Source organism: Talpa occidentalis, unplaced genomic scaffold (genome assembly GCF_014898055.3).
Source record: "Talpa occidentalis isolate TD23 unplaced genomic scaffold, MPIMG_talOcc4v2.1 talOcc4.11, whole genome shotgun sequence".
In the NCBI taxonomy this organism is placed as follows: Eukaryota; Metazoa; Chordata; class Mammalia; order Eulipotyphla; family Talpidae; genus Talpa; species Talpa occidentalis.
The window spans coordinates 37,419,266-37,441,505 of record NW_023601104.1 but is presented as its reverse complement, the minus strand read 5'-3'; the positions used below and the strand labels follow the sequence as shown (position 1 = coordinate 37,441,505).

The window sequence follows — 22,240 nt, the reverse complement described above, 5'->3', positions numbered from 1 at the left end:
CACAATTACTGGTGCTGTGTCAGGACACAGGCTGGGCTGCTGAAACAGTGATTTTGATAGGTAAAAGTTAATTTCTCACCCATGCAAAGGATCTGACTCTTACGGTACTTCAATGACTCTCTGCCATCCTAGAAAGTTGGCTTCACCCTCCTGTCCTCATCCCAGCTAGCAAGAGGGTGACAATGAATATTGTCAGAAGACATTCACCATTCTCTCCCACAGAGCTGTCACAGAGCCTGGAAGCCTCAGTACTATATATCTCAGACTCCTTTGCCACTAAGATTCTGGATGTGACTAGTTGCAGACCATGATTTCAATTCATTTGCATGCAGTTTAGAAGACAGAGGGAAGTCTAAGGCCACTCTTCCTTAGGCAGTGGAGGCAGCTGACCTGCAGCCTATGGTCCAGGGGGGTTTGACAGTGGCTGGACCTCCAGTGTGCCATCTAGTCACCTTGTGTCTAAGGGTGGCCGTGACACTGGAGTCGTTTCCTGGAGCTTCCTGACCTGGGCTTGCAGCTGCTGTAATGTGACCAAAATCTAGAGCTTCCCATGGCCTCCGTGTTTCCAGGCCTGCCAATGACTTTGCAAGCGCCTATTCCTTATTAAATTCTATTTTCTTGAAATACTGAGAGCTCTTTCTGTTTCCTGTACCACACACATCCCGACTGATTTTCAGGTTACATCCATCACAACCAATTGCATCTAGCGAGGCTGGAGAATGATCTTGTTTTGAGAGGTCATTTACTCAGCTAAAAGGCAGGTGATCTGCTACGAAAGGAAAAAGGGAGAATGGACATGGAGGAACACTGGCAACCTGCCTCAGGTGCTGTGATAAACCTGGAAGAAACCAGAACAGGCCTCACGAGAGCTGCTACCTGGCATTATTCACTTGAAAGTATCCTAACACAGTGCAGATCCTGCAGATTCCAGAGTCCCATGGGGGAATTCAAGTCTACCTACATAACTAGTTACATAACCACTTACCCTACCACTGATGTTCTGCAGACGGAATAGTGGGTGCATGAGTGAGGGCTGGGGCACAAGTTCTGGGCTACAATGTCCGCTGGACTTCCAGCTAGACCTGGCTTTCTGCCCTACAGTCAGATTAAATTCATTCATCCACCCCAGGCAGAGTGATTTGCCTCCCCCTGGGCTCCTACAACTCCGTGATTACTTCCAATTCGGCACTGGCCACACTGGATTATACTCATCTGTCCGACTCTCCCATCAGATGGGGTGAGGTCTGGAATGTCAGGGACCTTGTCTGATTCACTTCTGCATTCCCAGATCCCAGTACTGCTTGCCAAACCCTATCCTCCATTCACGCTCAAATTCCTGGGCCCCCACCACTTTTCCCAAATTTGAAGTGTTTTCCCCTCTTGCTGGGACTTCACAGCTGGTGCCCTTCTTCTGGCACCTCCTTGCCCCCCTCCTCTCCTGCTTACTAGCCATCCCATTAAGAAGGTGCTACTTCCCCCATGAAGCTTTTCCCCAAACCCCAAAGTGGACCGAGTGCCTCATCTAAGCTCCCCCAGCCTCTGTGCTTCCCTCTACCCACCCCACTCAGACCCTCTTGGAAATGCAGAATTCAGCCCTGCCAGGACTACAGAAAGCAGAAGAGCAATGCAACAGCATCCCAGGTGATCCATTGAAGTTTGGGCAGCACAGCTCACACTCAACTGACAGCAACATGGATGGGGTCCTCTGTTTGGGGCCGTTCAGTTCCTAGCAGACTTGAACTTGTTTAAGGGCAAAACACATTTCATATTCTCTTTATCCCTTCCTTCCTTCCCCCGTAGGGTTGCCAGACTTAGGAAATAAAAATACAGGGTGCCCAGTTAAACTTGAATTTCGGATGAACAATGAATCACTTTTTTTAGGATAAGGATGTCCGATGCAATGTTTGGGACATAATAATACTACTGTGTTTTGTCTGGAACCCTAACCCAGTCTCTGCTCAGTACTTGACCTACACACAACAGGTGCTTAACACATGTTTGATGAATGAAGGCTTAGAGGATGAACCGATGTGAGCCTCATCTATAAACCAAAAAGCTTGCCTGCTATCTCCTTCCCAGGGCTGCTGCTAAAATAAAACTAGAGAAAGTGCTTTGGAAACTCTAAAGCTGTGTACAAATGTGGTTTGTTATTATAGTCATCATTGCTATTGCCATCATCCAAATGGTCCCAAATCCATCTGAGCTAGACTTTGTGAGCATTTGTGTATATCAGTAATTCTTTTATAATGCTCAGATCAATCTGGATTGAGCACATTAGGGCAGCCGATGTTAAATATAATCATGTTATTGCTATTATTATCACCGCTATTGATATTATTACAGTGTGCTACTTTATGGATCACTGGGATTATTTTCCCTGCAGAGAATTTTATGTTTGTGTCAATGACTTCACTGTAACGATACCCAAACCCTTCCCCAGGGCTTTGTTGGGCAGGTGCCTGGAAGCCTGGTCTTTCCCTCGGAACCATGTCAATGGATGCCCAACCCAGAGAGTGAATGTGCTGGCACTGGAGTCTCCCACTCTATCTTCAGTAGAGATGCAGGGCTAACTTCTGAGTCTGAATCCAGGTCCAGCGGTCCCAGTGTGTGGCCCTTGGCCCAGCAACATTGGCATCACCTGGCAGCTTATTAGAAATGCAGGTTCTGGGACTCCACTGCACATCTCCTGAATCAGAAACTCTGGGGAAGAAACCCAGCAATCTGTGTGTTAACAAGACCTCCAGGGGATTTGATGCCCCCCAATATGAGAATCTACATGGATGTGGGAGACTGGCACCTGCCTGGTTACATCCAACCATATGCCAGTAATTCCATTGTGTTCGCCATGATCTGGGAAGACAGGTGCCGAGAGAGTGTGGGAGGACATGAGCAGGGGTCAGGGTAGGATAATGTTGGATGACTTGCTAACAGGCCTTCGTGAATGGGTCCCTTTTGTACTCACAGGCTCCCCAGGAAAATAGTGAATTTCTACATGTGGAATAGGAGAGGATGGAACACCCCAAGCGGTGGCCACATGTAGGGTAAGTGAATTAATAAGGCTTTTTGCTTCACTAGCTTCTGTGGTTCACCTGTAGCCTTGATCGTGTTGTTGTAGGAGGTACTTGGAAGCATGGGCGAGGGGCACGCGGGCCTGATTGTGGACACCTTGAGTTTGGTGTGGGCATGTGTGAGTGTGCACATCTGAGCCTGGAGGCTGGGGCTGTAAGGGCGGCGGCGCTCAGAGACTGGGTGGCTATGGGAGGACGAGTGACTGGAGGAGAGGCGAGACCACGAGAGAGTGCTGGAGAGAGCCAAGGAAAGAGTAAGGATTCGTGGGACCTGGGAGACTTGGTTGCCTGCCTGCCTGCCTCCCAGCACCCGCTTCTGCCTGGCCCATGCCTGTTTGCCTCGTGTGCCTGTGTACCTGCTTCCCTGAGAGAGCATTAAAGCCTGAAAAATCCACTGAGGGTTCAGGCATGCTCCTTTTTTTTTTTTTAAATGAAACATGTTACTTTTCTTTTTTTTGAAATATTTATTTTATTTATTTATTTATTTATTTATTTATTTATTTATTTATTTATACAAGCACTGGGTACAGTCAGAAGCACGGGAGGGTGAGAGAATTCACCAGAGCCAGAGCGGGGAGCAGAACAGGCAGAAGGACCTAAGTACACTGCTGAGAGGAGCAGCGGGAGGCAGGAGAGGTCTGCGCGCCATGTGGGACCCTCCTCCGGTGGCCGGGGAGCAGCCGGGGATCGAACCGTTGCTGCAGAGGCTGCAGGCAGCTTTGCAACCCAGCGCTCAACCGCTGCGCCACCGGGGAGGCCCCCCTGGCATGCTCCTTTATCCGTCTGCACGAATTGGTAGTGAACCAGCCCCATGCTTGCTGGCACTAAAGCCTGTCACCCACAAAGGCCTTGAGGCTTGATGGTAAGAGCAAGCTTGGGAAAGGTGGATTTTCAGACTTGACTGCTCTCCTAGCTATTAGTAAAGATGGTTAGAGACAGAGCGTGCTGGTCCTTGGATGCCACAGGACTATTCAGGTCACTTCCAGTTGGTATTGAAGGCTTCTGATGGTTTTTCAACAGGAAAGTCCATGGGGAGGGCTATGCTTGTGTAGGATAGGGTGAGACAAGAAACTAGGAGCACAGTGTCCTTCAGGGATGACTGACAGCCACACAGGCAGCCCTGAGGTTGCACAAAATGTCTCCTTGTGATCCTAATTCCAAAAGTTAAGAGGGTGTCTGTAGGACAAATGAGTTAGGTTAGGGTTTTTTATGCCCTCCTGCCAGTAACCTCTATGGCCAGCACCTGTGGTCTTGCACTCCTCCTGTGATTATGGACACATAGGCCCAGAGAGCACAGGCGTCTGCATGTGTAAAAGTGCACACCTAAGCCTAGAAAGGAGGGATAAAAGGGCAGCGTCACTCTGGGGGTCGGGGGTGGGGGGGTTCAAGTTGCTATCTCCCTGCCAGCTGGTTTCCCTTGTTCAATATTAAAGACCCATAAAAATGATACCAGGGGCTCCAGAGCTCTCTTTTAGGTTGCGAGAAACGACAGTGAACCTGCCTGGCCTGGTCCTGCTCCGCAAAGGTTTCTTACAACATTAGGAAATTGAGAAGGCAGCCCTGGCTGGTGTGATAGCACCAGCCGTGACAATCCCAGCACCCGAGGCCTGGGCCCCAAATGCCAAATGCTCTGGCAACAGCTGTTGCTGTGGGCATTCGTGAGGGGTTTTTTGTTGTTTTGTTTGTGGCAGGGGGCAGGGTGGGGCACGAAGACATGGCATACTCCCATTTGGCAGTGAAAAATACTGATCAGAACACAGTGGCGACACCCCATGGAGTATCACTGTGTGTGTGTGTGTGTGTGTGTGTGTTGAGAGAGCATCTTCACAAGAGGCTCATCCTTTGATGGCAGGTCGGGCAAGGGTCAAGGAGTTAACAGCAATTGCTGTGAAGGTGACTCCTTTGTGTCCTAGGTTGGGGAGACATGAATTACATGTGCAGCGCCCCAGGCTTCATGTAGGGACCCGTAATGTAAATACTCATTGAGAAGTGAATTTCTTTTTGCAAAGAACTTAGAACAGTGCCTGGCACACTGTTGAGATGTGAGAGCTAAATATGAGTCTGGCATATAAAGCACTATTGTAGTTTGGGTTCTCTAGAAACCAAGCCCAAGACAGGAGTTTGGGAGATTTATTGAGGGTCCTCCCAGGAGAAAGGGAAGGAGTGAGTGAAGAAAAGAGAACTTGGGACTAACTTAAGTAAGGGTGTGGCCCCAGCTAGGGTCTGACTGCGCTGTTCTGGAACAGCAACCACACAAGAGGGAGAGGTGCAGGGGGCAACCTTTTCCCTGTCCCCACTCAGTCCTTGTCTTCAGGATACCTGGAGAGCAGGGAGACTAGAACCTCCCAGAGAGGTGAATCCCATTTGCAAAAGGCAATTCTGGAGAAGAGGGAGGCTGTAAGCCATCAGCAGCTGACACTTGAAGCAGCTGGACAATGGGTCTCCAGCCCAGCCAGGGGGGTCTAGGTGGTGCTGACTTAGAGCACTAAGACCTCAAAAATCCCTCTTTGCTTGACAGAAGTTGTCCTTGGTCCTGACTCTTCCTTTCTATCACCGGCAGGGGTGGATGTCCTCTCCTACCTCACCCACAGCAATAAATCAAAACTTTCATCCAGAGCTGGAGAAATTCAAGGGCACCACAACCCCTGCACCACTTTATCAGCTCTTAGCAGCTCTCTTCTACTTAACAGCAGTCTCTCGCGAGGACCCCAGCTCAGGAGGCTGACTGGCAGTGTCTTGCCAACCTTCTAGTGACAGCTTGACCTCAGCCCCTCCCCCTGCCCCCCAGTCCCTGTGGTGGGGACGTAACCATGCAGGAATTTCTATCACACCATGAACACCTCGGAGGAAAATCGGCAAAATTAATTGGAAATTAAAGTCACCAAATGAGCACTGAATTAAGAAACCATTAAGTCCAAATGACTGCTGGAAGGGAGCGGAAGTTAATTACAAAGGCTGCCTGGTTATTTTGTGCGTTTTCTGCATCACAGTTATTGTCTTAGATCCTGATGTCTGAGTCTGATTAGCATTCTGCGGCTATCAACGTTTGGTTTGGGTGAGTTTTACACCCCTTCCCAGGTGTCCGTGGACAACTCAGGCATGGGGAAGCCCCCGCCTGCCTGACACCACACCTCCCCTACAGTCTCCTTGCCTAATGCATGACAGTTTCATCCCACAGCTGCCCCCTGCCTCAGTACCCTCTAAGGGAAGTCATTGCCAGTGGCCTCCCAGGGAGTCCTTGCCCACACATTATCATTGCATAATGGGCACCACCATCCACTTCATTAGGCTCTGCTGGGGATCAGGATTAAATGGGATAAAATGGAAGAAGCACATGGCTTATTAGCCAAGGGGGCTGTAGGAGACAGTTGGGGGGTGGGGTACTGACTGTTCACCAAGAATACCTCCCAGATATACTGCCCTGAAAGGCAACCAGCTTTCCTCTCTCCCTGGGAACAACCTGCAACAATAGAGGTGACTATTAGAATGGCAGATTATGTTGTTTAGATCACAGTTCTATCCCCAGTACCTAGATCTGTGCTTAGAACAATAACTATTGTTGAATGAATGAGTGAATTGTAGCACCCAAGAAACCTTCATTTGACCATGTACCCCAAAGGAAAGGAACTGTTTGCAGTGACCCCCTGCAACTGCTGGGAGCTGAGCTATCTCAACTGAAGGATGTGTTTGAGGTTATCACAATCTTTCACCAATGCTATAGCTTTGATCCCTCAGCCCCCTCCCCTGTTGTCCATATTATATCCCAGGCTGATTTTTCTAAAATCCATACCCAAATGCTCCTTCCCATTTCCATACTCTTCAATGACTCTTTATTGCCCACAGAACAAACTTCAAAAGTATAAAAGATCCCTAACCTGGCATTGAAGACCTTTAGAGATCTATAGTCCCCCAAACTTCCTTTCCAGAATGTTCCTCCTCCAGAAAGCCCTTTCCATTCATCTGGGTCCACCATGAACTTGAGTATTCTTTTCTGTGATTTTTTTTTTTTTTTTTTGCAATTTAGCTCTTAAACAGGCACTGTCCAATATCTTGCATGCATAGTATCCTATGAATATTTTCCTCTTCTCATAGTGATTATAGTCTCCTTGAGCAAATGAATTAGTATTTTGGGGGACTTCCACAGAACTCAGGAGAGGTCTGAGAACATAGAGATCTCATTATGAAGGGCACTCATTGCTCAATCAATTAATTAATTGACTTTCCCTCCTTGCATTCCTCCACCACATTCTCTCATAGCTTTCACAGATCTCTGCTCAGTAATTCTCACACTGCTTTGTAAGCATTGATTTTCTTAGCTGGCCTCATTCCCTGGGCTGTGAGATCTTTGAGAATAGAGGATGCCATTCTCCCTGAATCCCCAACAGCCAGTAAAGGACCTGGAACCCAAGAGATGATGAAATGATACATCCCTGCCTCTCCTTTCTTTTCCCACACTCTGACAGAGGCTTATCTATACCTCCTATGACATTACTGTCTTCACTTATTCATTTATTCATTTATTTGTTCAGCAACTGCTTATTAAATATCGACTTTGTGTCAGGTATGAGATAAGGTATTAGGGAGAAAGCGATGAAAAGACAAGAGTTTAGACATCTTCATTTTACTATCATGCAGCGAGTTTCTTGAGAATGGGAACATGCCTGGATCACTCCCATGACTCCATTACTTAGTAGATGACTTGGCACACAAAGAGTACCCTAAGTGTCTATTGAATTATTTAATAATGCCTTTAATTGGCTTTATCCCCCTTTTTAAGATTGTGGACTCCCATTAATCCAATGGGATTTTAAAGACACTGGCCTTGCTATAAGGTTGGATTTCTGTTTTGTTTTGTTTTTAAAGATTTATTTATTTATTTGTTTGTTTGTTTGTTTGTTTATTTATACAAGCACTGGGTACAGTCAGAAGCGCGGGAGGGTGAGAGAATTCACCAGAGCCAGAGCAGGGAGCAGAGCAGGCAGAATGACGAAGCACACTGCTGAGGGGAGCAGGGGCGGCAGGAGAGGTTCGCGTGCCATGTGGGACCCTTGCCCAGCGGCCAGGAACAAACCAGCGCTGCAGAGGCTGTGTGCAGCCTCGCAACCCAGCACTCAACCGCTGCACCACCGGGGAGGACCAAGGTTGGATTTCTGGAAACCACACAAAGGCCTGTTCACTGGGACAATGCTTCCATTCAAGAGGTATTTCCTAAAAATGCTACCTTCAAGGAGCCACATAGTCTAAGAGAAAAGACAAAGAGAAACAGAGATAGGAACCCTGTGGGGTAAATGCAGGATCAGCGAGCCAGCAGGACATTGGTGCAGCGGCAGTGATGGCTCAGATAAGGGAATGCTTTCTCCGGTCCTGAAGCTGGGACGAGGGCTTCACAGAGGAGGGAATTCCTGATCTGGGCAGTGAATCATAGGCATGCCATGCAGGTGCAGTGGGAAAGGCAGTGGGGATGAATGTGCAAAGACACGTTGAAGACCTGGGACATTTGGGGAAATGCTGGTTAAAGCTCTACTTACCAGAACTTATGAGATCAAGATGAGGGTGAACGGGCAGGCAAGATTGAGGGTATATTATAACCCAAGAAGGAGGGATTTTATCATGTAAGCTGGGACAAAATTGAATATTGTTACAGCCCTTGAGAAGAGAGCAGAGGAGAAAATGAAAAATTATGAAGGAGCAGTAATACAAGCCCAGAGTTAGGTGAGATGTGTATCTGTAGTCCTTGCCTGGACCTCATCCATTCACCCTCCATCGGGTAGGGGCATTTTCCTCTGTGGATCAGCCCTCTGCCACTCTAAATCTGTCCACACAGTGTGGCTACCTACCCAACACCCACCCCACCTCATAGTCAAGACCTGGCCAACCACAGTATCCACTCCCCTGGCCAGTGGTTAGTTCAGAGATGACCCTACCCAAGCCACTGAGCTTCAATTCTGGGTTTTTTGCTTAGAACAAAGAGGAGGGGACTCCCTAGGGGCTCAAGGGGTTAAGATGCAGCACGATGAAGCTATCCGCAGCTACTGCAGCACGAGTTCAATCCCCGGCCAGGGAGGTGACCCACATGACACAGCAGACCTCTCCTGACTCACCTGCTGCTCCCCTCAGCAGTATATTTCAGTACATCTGCCTGTTCTGCTCCCCACTGTGTCTCTGGTGAATCCTCTCACCTCCCCACATCTCTGGCCTGCACCCCAGTTTTTGTGTGCATAAAATAATAAATCATTTAAAAAAAATCTCTCTTCTGCTGAGGAGGATGAAGAGGATGAAAGGAACCACAGATATTTGCAGCTCTCTGCCCACCTGATAAAGACCTGCCTGGATAAAGCCAAAATTGAGGAATGCAGAGCCAAGAGTTGACACTTAGTTCTGATGGCATCATCTGGGTTCTGGGAGCTAAGGTTCTGGAACTTTTGGGAATCCTTTTTAAAATTAAACTAATTTGGGCTTCCTCGGTGGTGCAGCGGTTGAGTGCTGGGAAGCAAAGCTGCCTGCAGCCTCTGCAGCGTGCCGATCCCCGGCTGCTCCCCAGCCACCGGAGGAGGGTCCCACATGGCATGCAGACCTCTCCTGCGGCCCGCTGCTCCCCTCAGCAGTGTACTTCGGTCCTTCTGCCTGCTCTGCTCCCCGCTCTGGCTCTGGTGAATTCTCTCACCCTCCCGCGCTTCTGACTGTACCCAGTGCATGTATAAATAAATAAATAAATTTTTTTAAAAAATAAATAAATAAAATTAAACTAATTTGAATCAGGCCTCTGCTATTTGTGACTGAAAAACAAAAAGATTATAAAGATGTTTGAGTCTCCTAGGAGTAAAATAATGGGTTAACTGCTTATATTGTTTAAACCAGAGACTAGTCTCAGGAAGGAAGAGCTGAAGTTTCTATGCCTAAGATAAGTGGAAAGAACAGAGGACACCACTCAGTTGCTATTCAAAGAAAATGATTAGAATTTAAAGTGAGATGATCTGGGATTTCATGTACATAAGGAATCCTGTTTATCCAGGGCTAAGAGAGGGAAGGAATGATACCACCTTCAGCTAGGAAGAAAATAAGGGAATAAAAGGAATTATCAGTGATACAGACATATCTCATTTCACTGTGTGCATTGCAGATGTTGCCTCTCTCACAAATTGAAGGTTTGTGGCAACCCTGCATCAAGCATGTCTATTGGTGTCATCTTTTCAATGACATGTGCTCGCTTCATGTCTCTGTGTAACTTCTCATTAAAGTATATACATTGCTTTTTAGACATGATGCTATTGCACAGGTGATAGACTTAGTGAAAATATAACTTTTATGTGCACTGGGAAATGAAAAAAAAATTGTGTGATTTGCTTTATTTCAATATTTGCTTTATGTCAGTGGTCTGCAACTGATTCCATAATATCTCCAAGCTGTACCTGTACAGGATTGTGCTCAGAAGAAAAATCTTCTGCCCAAAGGGGAATAAACTAGAGTGGGAATTGGCAACTCTTTTCCTGTAAAGGGCCTGTTTGTTAGTAAATATTTAGGCATTGTGGATCATATGGTTTCTGTTGCAACTGCTTAACTCTGCTGTTGTAGAGCAAAAGCAGTTATACACAGTAAGTAAATACATGAAAACAGTTATATTCCAATAAAACTTTATTTGCAAAAGCAGGTGGCGGGCCAGATTTGATTATGGGATATAATTTGCGAACCCTTGAACTAAAGAATGTCGTCTGTTTAGTGCTAGAGACTTGTGCTAAGCCAACAGAGCCATATGAGTGCCTGGGTCTGGAACTTGCAATTCATCCCTACTTGCAATTCATAGAGGAATTCCTCAGTGGGATGGCAAGGGTGATGCTAGGAAGGATTGTAATTCCCATAATCGTCTAGATCTTGGTTTAAGAACTCAGCCTTGAAAATGAAAAGGAAAGACATCAAGGACAGCAGATAGAGAAAAGCAATGACCGAAGCAAGAATAGTGCAACTCCTTTGAGGGCAAGGTCCATTTGGAAGCTTCCTATTTCCATATGAATGGAAAAGGCCTGTGATCAGGGTAGCAGAGGACGTCTTTGCATCCTGGATGTCCTAAGAAGTGTCCTGAGAACCTGAATGTTTGACTCCACAGGCCAATTCCTGGGACCACATAACCAGTGAGAATGAATCTCTTTCCTAAAAGATTTTAAATAAGCCACAATTTCATGCTGGTCTGTCTAGCTGGTGTGAGTGGAAGTGGTTCCAGGAAGGGAACTTGGAAAGTCACTTTAGCTCTTGGTGTCCCCTCTTCCTCACCTGCCAAATGGTGATAACAATCGCTTCCCTGCCTTGCTCACAGGGTAATTATGATTTTTGAATGAGACAGTAGACAGAAAAGCACTGTGAGCAGCAGAAAGTACATATGGAAACCACTCAGTCCAGATGTCCAGTTCAGCCCCTGACTCACCATGATGCTCATCCCTTTCTTATTGTTAAAAATAATTACCTTTCTACCCAAGTGATGCAGAGAGTCGAAATTAGCTTCATTGTTGGTTACTCACCCAACATCCATCTTTCTTATACTCATCATTTTTTCCCACTAAAAGAACCTAGATTTTGCTCAACCTCCATCTCTGGACAGCAGTCACTATGGCCCCATTTTCCTTGCCAGTAGTTGGAAATACTTACGAATGGATATAGGAACAACTCTGGACAGTGAGATGTAAAATACTGCTGGGATATATAGATAATGAGCTCACATTGATTTTTTTTTAATTAAAATGGAGTATACAGGAAGAGTTGGTCTTTCACAGAATACTGGTGAAGCCAGTGGTGGAAAAGCAGCACCGTTGGTCAAAGCTTTCTCTTGCTTATAATCAGCAGCATCCTCCCTGATAATCACCTGTTCTGAGGAGACTGCCAGAAAACATTGGATACTCCTTGGCTCCCACCTTCTCCCAGAGCCTCTCTGTCCACCCACAGTTACCCCTCTACCTTCTTTTCAGGACCTCAACAGGAAACAACTGATAAGCCATATGCTCCTGAGGTCTAAACTCATCTTTAATTAATCCTAAGAGGCAGAGTGCTGGAACCATGAGGGAGCAGGCTAGCTTTGAGGATGGGGATGTCTCCCCACTATATTACTCTCTCATGGTGCTCAGGGATACAGCATTTGGGGGGAAATATTAATTCTCGAACCAATAATAAAGGAAGGAATGTGATGGCTCATGGGGTATGTGTGTGAGAAGAACGGGAGTTAAATTGCATACCCTTGGGAGCACAGTGCTGGGCTTTGTTTCATAGCTTGGGTTTGGGATGGGTTTGTCTGAGGCAGAGAGATCAACTCACTCCCAGAGAAAAGAAGGGTCTAGTTATGACTTGGCCTCTCTTGGCTTCACCAGGCATGGCTCTCATTGAACCGAAGACATTCAGGGTCAATGAGTACTAGGCAGAGAAAACCTACTGAGTTAGCAGTAGGAGTGGTATGTGAGAGGAACCATGGTGAGGCCCAAGACTTCCTATAGGATGAACTAGATTAGGTGATCAGGAGCCCAGAGTGAGGCAGGAGAAACAGGGACATGCCTGAGCTTATTCAGATCACAGCTTCAGTGTCCAAGAGGCAAGAAGGAGGCCTGGATGAGAATAGGCAAACTAGTCTCACACCAAGCTGGACTGGGGGCTTGGACGAGTAGGAAGTGGTACCCTGCTTTCCAGAGGACTTGTCCATCCTCTTAATGGCATGATCTCGGTTTTCCTTCTCAGTTCCAGTCATTTCCTTCCTCTCTGCCAACAGTACATAGGACAATGTTGGAGGCTGTGCTGAGGACCTTTGCTGAGGGAAGCATGATTTCTAATCTGCTTTGATTTATCCTTCCAGCCATGAAATAGAGAAGAATTCAGGCATTCCTCCTCACCTCCCCCCATCACTCTTCCTCTTCCTTTCCACATTGGCTATCATTGCCCACATCCATGACCTCTCTCACCCTGAGAACCCCCTATCTGCCCCCACCTCCAATATCTTCCTCTTTGATTTATTGCCCCCCCTCTGGAAGTTAGAATGATCTTTCTGAAACGCAAATGTAAACTCATCGCTCTCTTTTTTACAACTTTTATTAGTCTCTCCACTACCTTAAAGATGAAGTCCAATCCACATCCTCAACAAGGATTAGATGACCCTTTATTATCCTGTCCTTCCCAACTTTCATCTCGCACCAGTCCCCTTCTTGAACTCAGTGCACGGGCCACGTCACCTCCCCAAATGTGCCATGTTCTCTTGCATTTCTGAGTCTTTCTGTTTTATTCTCTACAGGTTTCCCTCATCTCATCTCCCACTCTCATCCTTGCTGGGCTTCCCCTATCCATTCTTCAGCTCTCACTAATGCCACACCCTCTAGAAAGCCTTCCTTTAAGACCTGGTTTGAGCTCACTCCTTTACTGGGGGTTTCCAACATCCCCACACTAATTCCCGTCAACATCCCCACACTAATTACCATCTCATGTTGGAGTATCCAGCAATTGCCCTTTAACCTTTCTGTTCCCCCCACCTACACTTGAGTCTCTCAAGTATTAAATTGAAACAGATGAAATGTTTAATATTTGATGATTTTTGTCTTACAAAGTGGGCGATTTCATAAGGTACAAGCCCACACAGAGATCACGACTCCTTTGTGACCTGTAGGATAAGAGCCTCTAGCACAAAGTCTAAAACACAGTGAATGCTCAGGAAATGTAGATCATTGTTTTCCAGTGTGACTCCAATATTAAGATTTTATGCCTGATGACTAACAGCAGAAATCTCTTTTGGAAAAGAGGAAGGAGTCACCTGGTCCTGCCTCCTGCCTCCTCTTGGCACTGACTGTAGCTAAGATGGATCCCAAACAGACTACATCATGCTCTGAAGCTGGGAGAGGCTACTGTCCCAGAACTGAGATGGTAACAAACATCACCATGGCCACAGATGAAAACTGTCTAATGCAAACATTCTAGTGTTTCCTTGGTCAGAGGATTCAGCATACCCAGCATACCCTTGTAAAGTCAGATCAGGCATAGTGGACCAGGAAAACCTCACATTGCAAAGCCCTGTTAAAGTTCTGGGCTCCAAGTCAACTTAGGCTCAGTATTCTGATTCTCATGTATACATCACACAGTCCTGCCCAGGGAGCACACAGGTCCTTGGATCAGAGATGTGGGAGCACAGTGCAAGGAGAGAGGTCTGTATTAAGGCCTTAGGAACTTACAGGGCCAAGCACAAGATAAAATTACATCTTTTTACTAATGAAAATAAGTGATATACTCTCTCTATTGTCATGGACTTTTTCCCTTTCTCAGAGTCCCTTGCCTATGATAGAAGCCAGAATCCCAGGAGTGCACATGCAGGCAATATATGCAGGCAATATATAACTGCTGTGACCTCAAGGAGAAGAAACCAGAGAGACTGCTGGACCTGTCACGGCATCCTGTGACCTTCAACTGAACACCCATGCCCTCGCAGTGCTGTGACAGTTTGCAGGCTGACAGGCCCCCATCACTGGCCAAAGCTGTGCTGCTGCTGCAGGTCCAGCAGTATTTTCTCCAGATATGTGGGCGGTGGATAACTCACACTACCTATGATCAGGTCACGTCTCTGTAAGCCTGGATCCCAGTGTACTTTTCTCAGCATGCACACTCACCCCACACCCTCGGATACACATGCCTGCATCCTCTTCTAGGGCTGTGTCAACCGTCTCTCCCAAGGCTGGCAGACCACAGACTGCTTTTGTTGTCCTGTTCTCTAATCACAAGAGGAATACCATCTAGAAGGTTTCTGGAAATTCCCAGGGATTTTAGGGGCCTTCTTTTCCTAAGATCATACCCTCAGGGCCTCTCTCTGTCCCTGTCAGGATAAGCCAGGCAAGAAAGCCAAACCCCCTTCTAAATTTCCCCCAAGGAATGCACTTGTACTTGAGTAGTACTGAGAGATCTATACTTTACTAAAAGATTCCATAGGGCAGATAAGGGAGAGTTGACATTGCACACCCCAGAAACATCTTCCAAACCTGTCTCTAGAAACCATGATTAGCTGCCCCAGAAGATTGTCTCTTGGCTCTTCTGTCTCTGTGGCTCCTCTGTCTTCCTCCAGGATCTAACCACCCCCACCCCCAATTCCCTCTTCATCCCTCAGGGCTCCCACTGCCACAACGGTGTAGACAAATCAGCAAAGTACCTGGTGGGTGAGAGTTTTTATTGCTGACCCTAGAGAAAAGCTATAGATACAGAAATTTTTTTGTACCTCCTGATTTTCCTCATCATGACCACAGTGTCCTTGCACCCCTACTTGCCAATCTGCCTCACACACCCTCTGATTTATTTCCTGGCTCTTCCCTTCTACTGTTCTGCCTCGGACCCTAGCAATGCTTCCTCCAAAATATGGAAGGAAGACCCTCCCCCAGATAGGCCCAATCCTCAAGACCCATCATCCACCCATATGCAGCCCTTACCTCTGATAGGCAATATGCCCACCTCTTCCTGTCTTTTTGAGGGAAACAGACAGAAGATAGAGGGTCTGAACTATAAGAAGAATGGTTTGTACTTGAAGCACCAGGGAATCATGCTGGTGAAGAGGACAGGATGGAAATGGAATTTGGGGAAAACATTTTCAGCCATTTGGAAATTTCAGTACTAGTCTAAGATTAAGGTCATGGGTGTCTGAACTAGGATGGCAACCCTCAGAGTGGCCCAAAGGGGATGGCTGTGAGAGCTGTTTCCAAGAAAAGTACAGCAGGCTGTGAAGCTAAGTAGGTGTGGAGAGGGGAGTGAATGGCAAGAAGAAAAGGAGGGAATGATAGCAGAATAACAGAGATTTCAAAGGCCTGAAAATGAGACAAGAACAAGAAGAAAACAGATAGTAAGAAAGATAGAACATGAGCCTAAATCAGAGAAACATTGAGAAATCAAGATAGAGTTCCTCTGGACCCTGTCCTCAACAGAGCCTGCTCTCTGGAGCAGCTACAGGACAGATCAGTGGTGTGCTTGCCTCCCTGGATGTCAGAGCCAGGCTGGTGCATCCCTAGGGGAGCATGTACCTTCAGGGAGTAGAGGAGGGGTCTTGAGCCTGAGGGAGGGTATCTGGTTTACTCAAGAAAAGACAGCAAATGTAGAAATTGATTTGGAGCCTGGATCCCAAGGCTGGACCCTACCTCTCCGCCCTGCCCTGCCCTGCCCTGGTCCAAGACATGCTTCCCTTGGCTTCACCCACCCCATGCAAAGGTGCTGAAGCCTGAGTACTCCCCAGTGAGAAGAGGAGAGACTGCAGGTCCAGGAATAAGCCAGGCTGACAACCTCAGAGAAAGAAGCAGGAGGGAACATGCAAGGAGCTGGAAGTCAAGGCCTGAGTGCCCACCAGCCCAAAAATGCTCCAGGGTGACCCTGCCCCCATTCCACGGAGAAACAGCCTCAGCTCTTGGACTTCATGCAAGGCCCTGCACAGATACACAGCCTTTCCTTGGGTTGGGGGGTCCTTCCTGCTCCCTCTCCTAGAATGAAAGCTGAGCCTGGGCCCTATACACACCCAGGCATCCCCACCTCCTCATCTATCCTCAGGCATTTCCCCCTCCCTGGAATAACCCCCACCCCCATGACCACCTCTATGACAAGCCCAAGGGGAGGGAAGCAGGGCGAGGACTGTGCTGCAGTGGGACAGCACGACCTCTTTCAGGTTGCTCAGCACATGGTTGAGACCCAGATTTCGTACATTTCCCAAAGAGAGAAGAGACAGGCCTGGACGCTGTGTATCCTGGCCGCTGCCTATGTGGCTGATTGGGGGAGCAGCAGCAGTAGCCTGGGAGCAGCCCGACAGCTGTTCAGGAGGAGCAAGGCAAGGGGAAGGGGAGGCCTGCAGGGAGTAAACCAGTCCTTTCGCCTGTGTGTCCTCATAGCCATTCTGCTGGGCCCAAGGAATCTCTGGAATAACCACTTCCAAAGCAGCTGCTCCTGTGCTGGCCTTGGGAGACTTCCACAGCCAGCAGTGGCTCCTGTGGTCCTGGCTCCTGAGAAAGAATCAGGGCCTAGACAGAGGGAGTCCAGGACTCAGCTCCAGCCTGCCTCTATCAAGTTTCAAGGGTGCTGGCAAGTCCCTTCCCATCCCTGGCTTCAGTGTACCCATTCTCTCTCCCCCTCTATTTATAAAGGACATAACCAGACCATCCCTGCCCTACTCAGGCCTCTCATCCCTACGGAGATGTGAATGGTAGAAGGGCCTTCTTGGCAGTGAAGCAGGGAGGAGGCAGGACCACTCTTAAGAGCCAGGAGGACAGGATGGACAATCAAATTGACCAGAAAACATAATATATTTTAACTCCCTGTTTTGGCCTGTTGTACACACACCAAGCCAACACCAAACACAAGATGCAGTGGGACCATCCCCTGGACTCCAGGGTGGGCCGCAGGCCATGGGAGGGACACTGTCCCTGGACTCATGGCCTATATCACATACACATCCTCCCTACCCCAAACAGTGAAGGCTCCAAGTCTCCCACAGCTTCCTGCTTCTCCATGGAGCCCCCGACTCCAGCAATAGAAGCCACACCTTTCCACCATGAGGAAAACATCCTTTCCTCAGAGACAGAAGACTAGAACATTGACCCTCTTACCTGCCGGTGGAGCAGATGTTGGGGGTGGGAGGATTAATGGAGCTCCGTGAGAGGTTCACAGCTGAAGCAGGGAGGGCACTCCAAGACCCCTCACAGGACACTAGCAGCTTCCCCAAGTGGAAATAAGGTGACTCATTCTCAGGGCAGCCCTCACACCCTCTCCTACACCCCTCCATGGCTTCTGCCCTTAGGACCTGCCATGGAAGAGATGGGTCCAGCTCAAAAGATGTTTCCTTTTCATTTAATAAGGAAACAAAGCTACAGAAAAGGATGTGGAAAGAGAGAGTTCAAGATGCCATCAGCTAAGAACTGCAGCCATCCATCAATGCTGGAAGTTGAAAGTCTGGGCACACACAGGGTCTCCTGCCAGTTGCTCCTGCATGGCTGGCTTGACAGGCTGGGTGAAGGGAGGAGTGTCCCTGAGCAGTAGGTCAGGGTGCAAGCTGCCCCCAGGAAGCCCTGCCACCAGCCTGCACTCAGCCCGGCTTCCCCAGCCCTGACATGAAAAGCACACAGCCTGGGGCTCCCCATTTTGGCCCCTGTCCCCATCAGCCCAGCTTCTTTCCCTATAGCCCAGGGCCCTCAGCTGAGGTCAGGAGACCAGCCCTGAGTGTCTGTAGCAAATCACTCCCCTTCTGCTCTCAAGCACCACTCTTGGCAGAGGGAGTGAGGACATACTAGGGTCGCAGGGTCAGCAACGGGACCCTGTTTGCTCTGTGTGTCTCCTCTGTGTGCATCTGGATGTGCTTCCTGCTGCTGCCTACTCAGTGCTTCCGCTGAGGCAGAAGCCATCGTGATTGGTCCCATCAGCAACTGCCTCCACTGGCAGCTACTGACAGGACAGGTAGGCGTATGGTCCAGCATCAAAGAGTCAATGACCTATGGAAATGGGCACACAGCTGTGGGTCCCAGCCTGGTAGAAGAGCTTCCCTGAAAAATAAAATAAATAGGATTGACTGAGTAGAAAGGGAAAACAACATGTGCAAAGGCCCAGGAATAAGAAGGCACTAGGAATTCCAGAATGAGAAAAAGAGCCAGGGAGGCCAGATCCGGCATGTTTGGAGAGAGGGGATGGAAGGGTCAGAGAATGAATGTGGCTGGTGTACAGGGACTTACAGAGCCCAGATGGCATGTGGACGCAATCCTGTCTGCTACCTTCTTTCCTGTCTCCAACCGCCCATCTCGGCTCCCTTATGACTTCTGCTTCTCAATAATTTCAGCTGTACAGGACCCAGCCCAGCCTCTCCAGATGCCACTGTCTCCTGGTTTTTCTGTCAGCTTCGCTGCTAACAGGAAGTTCTGTGTGCTCCCCCAGGGCCGCATGACTACTGTTCACTGGGCAGGGCCTCACTACTGCTCACAGCCACCCTGAGAGTATTTTCTCTACAGATGATAAAACCAAAATCAGAAGAGAAATCACTTGCACAAGCAAACTCAACAGGCAAAAGGCAGCGCCAGGATTTGAGCCCAAACTACCCTTGACCCCACCTAGTTGTTGCTTCTGAAGGCCAGGAGGGACAGCCAGGGAGGTGCAGGCAGGGAGAAGCACGGGATCCATTGAGAGCCTCCTCATTACAGCCAACAGGCCCAGGGGTTCTGTAGGCTTGTCTGAAATGGCCTGAGACGTGACCACCTTCTCATGTGAGGGTGAGCAGTGGGTATAACCTAGCCAAGAACCAGAGGACCTCCCCCTATTCCTGGGCCACCCTCGAGCACTGAGGCAGGGGAGCAGTAGCCTAGGGTTTCTGAAAACTTGAGACTATAGCCTCTGCAACCAATCATCCTGGCCTGGACTACTACCCTGAGTCTGGGATCTACCAGAGAACTAGGAGTTGGGGGTTCCCCAACTGAACCAAAGATCCCCCAAATCTGGACAATACTTTGTCCATGGAGGCGCCTCAATACCCTGTGCATGGGGTTGGTTTTTTCTAGCAGCAAGGAATTTCACGCCGATTGTATTTTGGTTTGGTTGAAGTTAGCTTGTATTTCCCTCAGCACATTTGAATTGCACAGTGATATGATCAGGAGGACCTTTACACATCCTTTTGTCCATGTTTCTCAACCCCTAAAACAATCACCTCACTTTGTACACAGAAAAGGCTTACACTTGCCCCTGGTGATAGTGACATTTCTACGTAGGTTCAGTGCTGTAGTTGTATTAGGATGAAAAATAGCCCCAAAAATATCATGTTGTCATTTCTGGAACTGTAAATGTGCCCTTATTTGCAAAAAGGGTATTTGAAGATGTGATTAAATTAAGAGTCTTGAGATGACTATCTGGGTAAATGCTAAGTGCCATCACATGTGTCCTTAGAAGTGCGAGGCAGGAGACTTGACACATGCAGAGACTCGAATGATGTGGCCGCCAGCCAAGGAAGGCCGGCAGCCACCAACATTTGGAAGAGGCCAGGAACTCCAGAGGGATCGTGGCTCTGCCAAAATCCTTGATTTCAGTCCAGTACTACTGATTTCAGATTCTGGCCTCTAGAACTTTGACAGAATAAATTTCTGTTGCATTAAGCCACCCAGTTTATGATCATTTGTTATGGCAGCTACGGAAAAATAATGCAATGATTTAAAACAAATCAGAGCCACAGTGAACTAAATAAGCTGTTTGCAAACCCCAAAGCCACCCTTGGGGATCCTGAAAGTCCCTCAGGTTGGGAACTTGATGTTCTCTAATGTGCCTAGTTTACAGGAAAGAAAATTGAAATCCAGAGAAAGGTGGAGACTTGCCCACGATCACAAAGGTAGTGGTTGGTAGAGACAGGACTAGAATCCAGAAAATTCAACTTTCAGTCCTCCCATGGCCCTAGGTCAACTCCCCTCACCCTTTATTCCCTTTTTTTGGAATGGAGAAGTGTCCAGAAAAGTTTGATGAGTCAGTAAAGTAAGATTGGAGCCAGGCTGGGGAATGCCTGGAGCAGACATAACAGGGCTGGAAACTTATCTATTATTTTTCTTACTAAAAAGTAACTTCTAGAGGCAGAACCATCAAAACTGATTCATAAAGCCTTAAGGAAAAGACTGTGTTTATAAATGGTATTCTTCATAAACCTTGCAATAGAAATCAAAATTGGGTGCCTGTCAGTCAAGAGAGGCATCTATCGGGAAAGCAGTATAGGAGGGAAGGACAGATGGGTGGGCAAAGGCGATGGCAAGGGAGCAGGGCCAAGACAAGAGAGGGGTGGAGTGCCAACCTTGGAGTCTGCAAACTTCAGCCTTGCTGAAGACTAGCCCTTACCCTGTGTAAGCAACATGGCAGATGGAGCCAAGCCTCAGCATGTGCTCATGCTGGGAACTTGATGGGAACGCCTGCGCTCAGAAGCACACACTGGACCTCAGTGCATGCCTTGTGCATGTGCACATGCCTGTGCATGCACACATAGGCTGGAGCCAAGCCCGGGCAGCCAGGAAGAGCTAGTCACAATTTGTCAGTTACCCTTGGTTAATGGAACACATTGACATGATCTGCTCTCCCAGAGCCACAGCTAGACCCCAGCACTGGAGGCACCGTGGCTGGGAATCATGTGCTGCCTCTCGGTGGTCTGCACTGATTCGGCCAAGGGCACTCCCTGACCCCTTTCCCTCCTCCCTTGTCTCCCTGCTGGAACCCCAGCACAGGAAAGAGCAGGCCAAATGCCCATGAACCATCACCAGGCTCAAAGGCTCCAGGATTTAGGAAACATGTTTTTGTTTCTATTTTTAAGGGGAGAGAAAAATTTTCAGCTAAGATGGGGAGAGAAAGCCTCGTGTAGCAGCTGACTTGGGAAATAGAGCTGCCCTGATCCATCATATCACTCCAGCATATATCTCACAAAAACCATTGTCTGGGGGAACAGAGGCTATACACCCCAGGAAACCAGCCACACAACCTGGACCAGAGCAGAGGATGCCAGGCATACAGCAGAAGTTGAGGCATCATTGGACAACTGACTCCTTTGACTTGGAGCAGAAAGCTACTAACTGAGCACAGTTCCTGCGATACAGAGGCCAGAGGGCAACAGGCTGGCACCAGAGAGCAGGGCTGGCACCAGGGAAAGAAGTGACAGTTACTACGATTCTGTGTTGACGTTTTGTTGTGCTGTTGTGTGTGTGTGTGTGTGTGTGTGTGCTGTTGTATTTTTTAAGAACCTCCTTAAGTGCCTCCCAGGAAGTACAGGGGTTAAAGACACAGCACTATCAAGCTATCACCAGCCACATCGACATAAGTTCGATCCCTGGCCAGAGAGCTGATCTACATGGCGGAGCAGACTTCTCCTGTCTCACCAGCTGCTCCCCTCAGCAGTGTATTTCAGTAGACCCGCCTGTTCTGCTCCCCATTCTGCCTCTGGTGAATCCTCTCACCCCCACCCCAGTTCTTGTATACATAAATAAATGAATCTTTTTTTTTTTTAAGACCTCCTTAAATAGTTTCGAGGCAGGCCCAGCAGCTGGAATGGTGGTCGGGACTGGTGGTCAATACCAGGGGAAGGGCAGAAGACAGTGTTCACTGTGCCCAACCCAGACTGGCACATCCTTCAGAGATGGCTCTGGCCCTCTCCTGGGGCTGGGGAAGGTTAATGGCCAGCAAGAAAGGTGACACAGGACCTCCTG

General features: G+C 48.2%; 1 long non-coding RNA gene across 1 annotated transcript in view; it reads left to right on the top strand.

The window, feature by feature from the left end:
• Positions 1–2,977: 2,977 nt before the first annotated feature.
• Positions 2,978–22,240, top strand: part of LOC119238832 (uncharacterized) — a 66,262-nt gene continuing 46,999 nt past the window's right edge. Inside the window, exon 1 of the long non-coding RNA XR_008549434.1 lies at positions 2,978–3,041. This is a non-coding gene — a long non-coding RNA (uncharacterized LOC119238832). The remainder of the gene's footprint in view (positions 3,042–22,240) is intronic.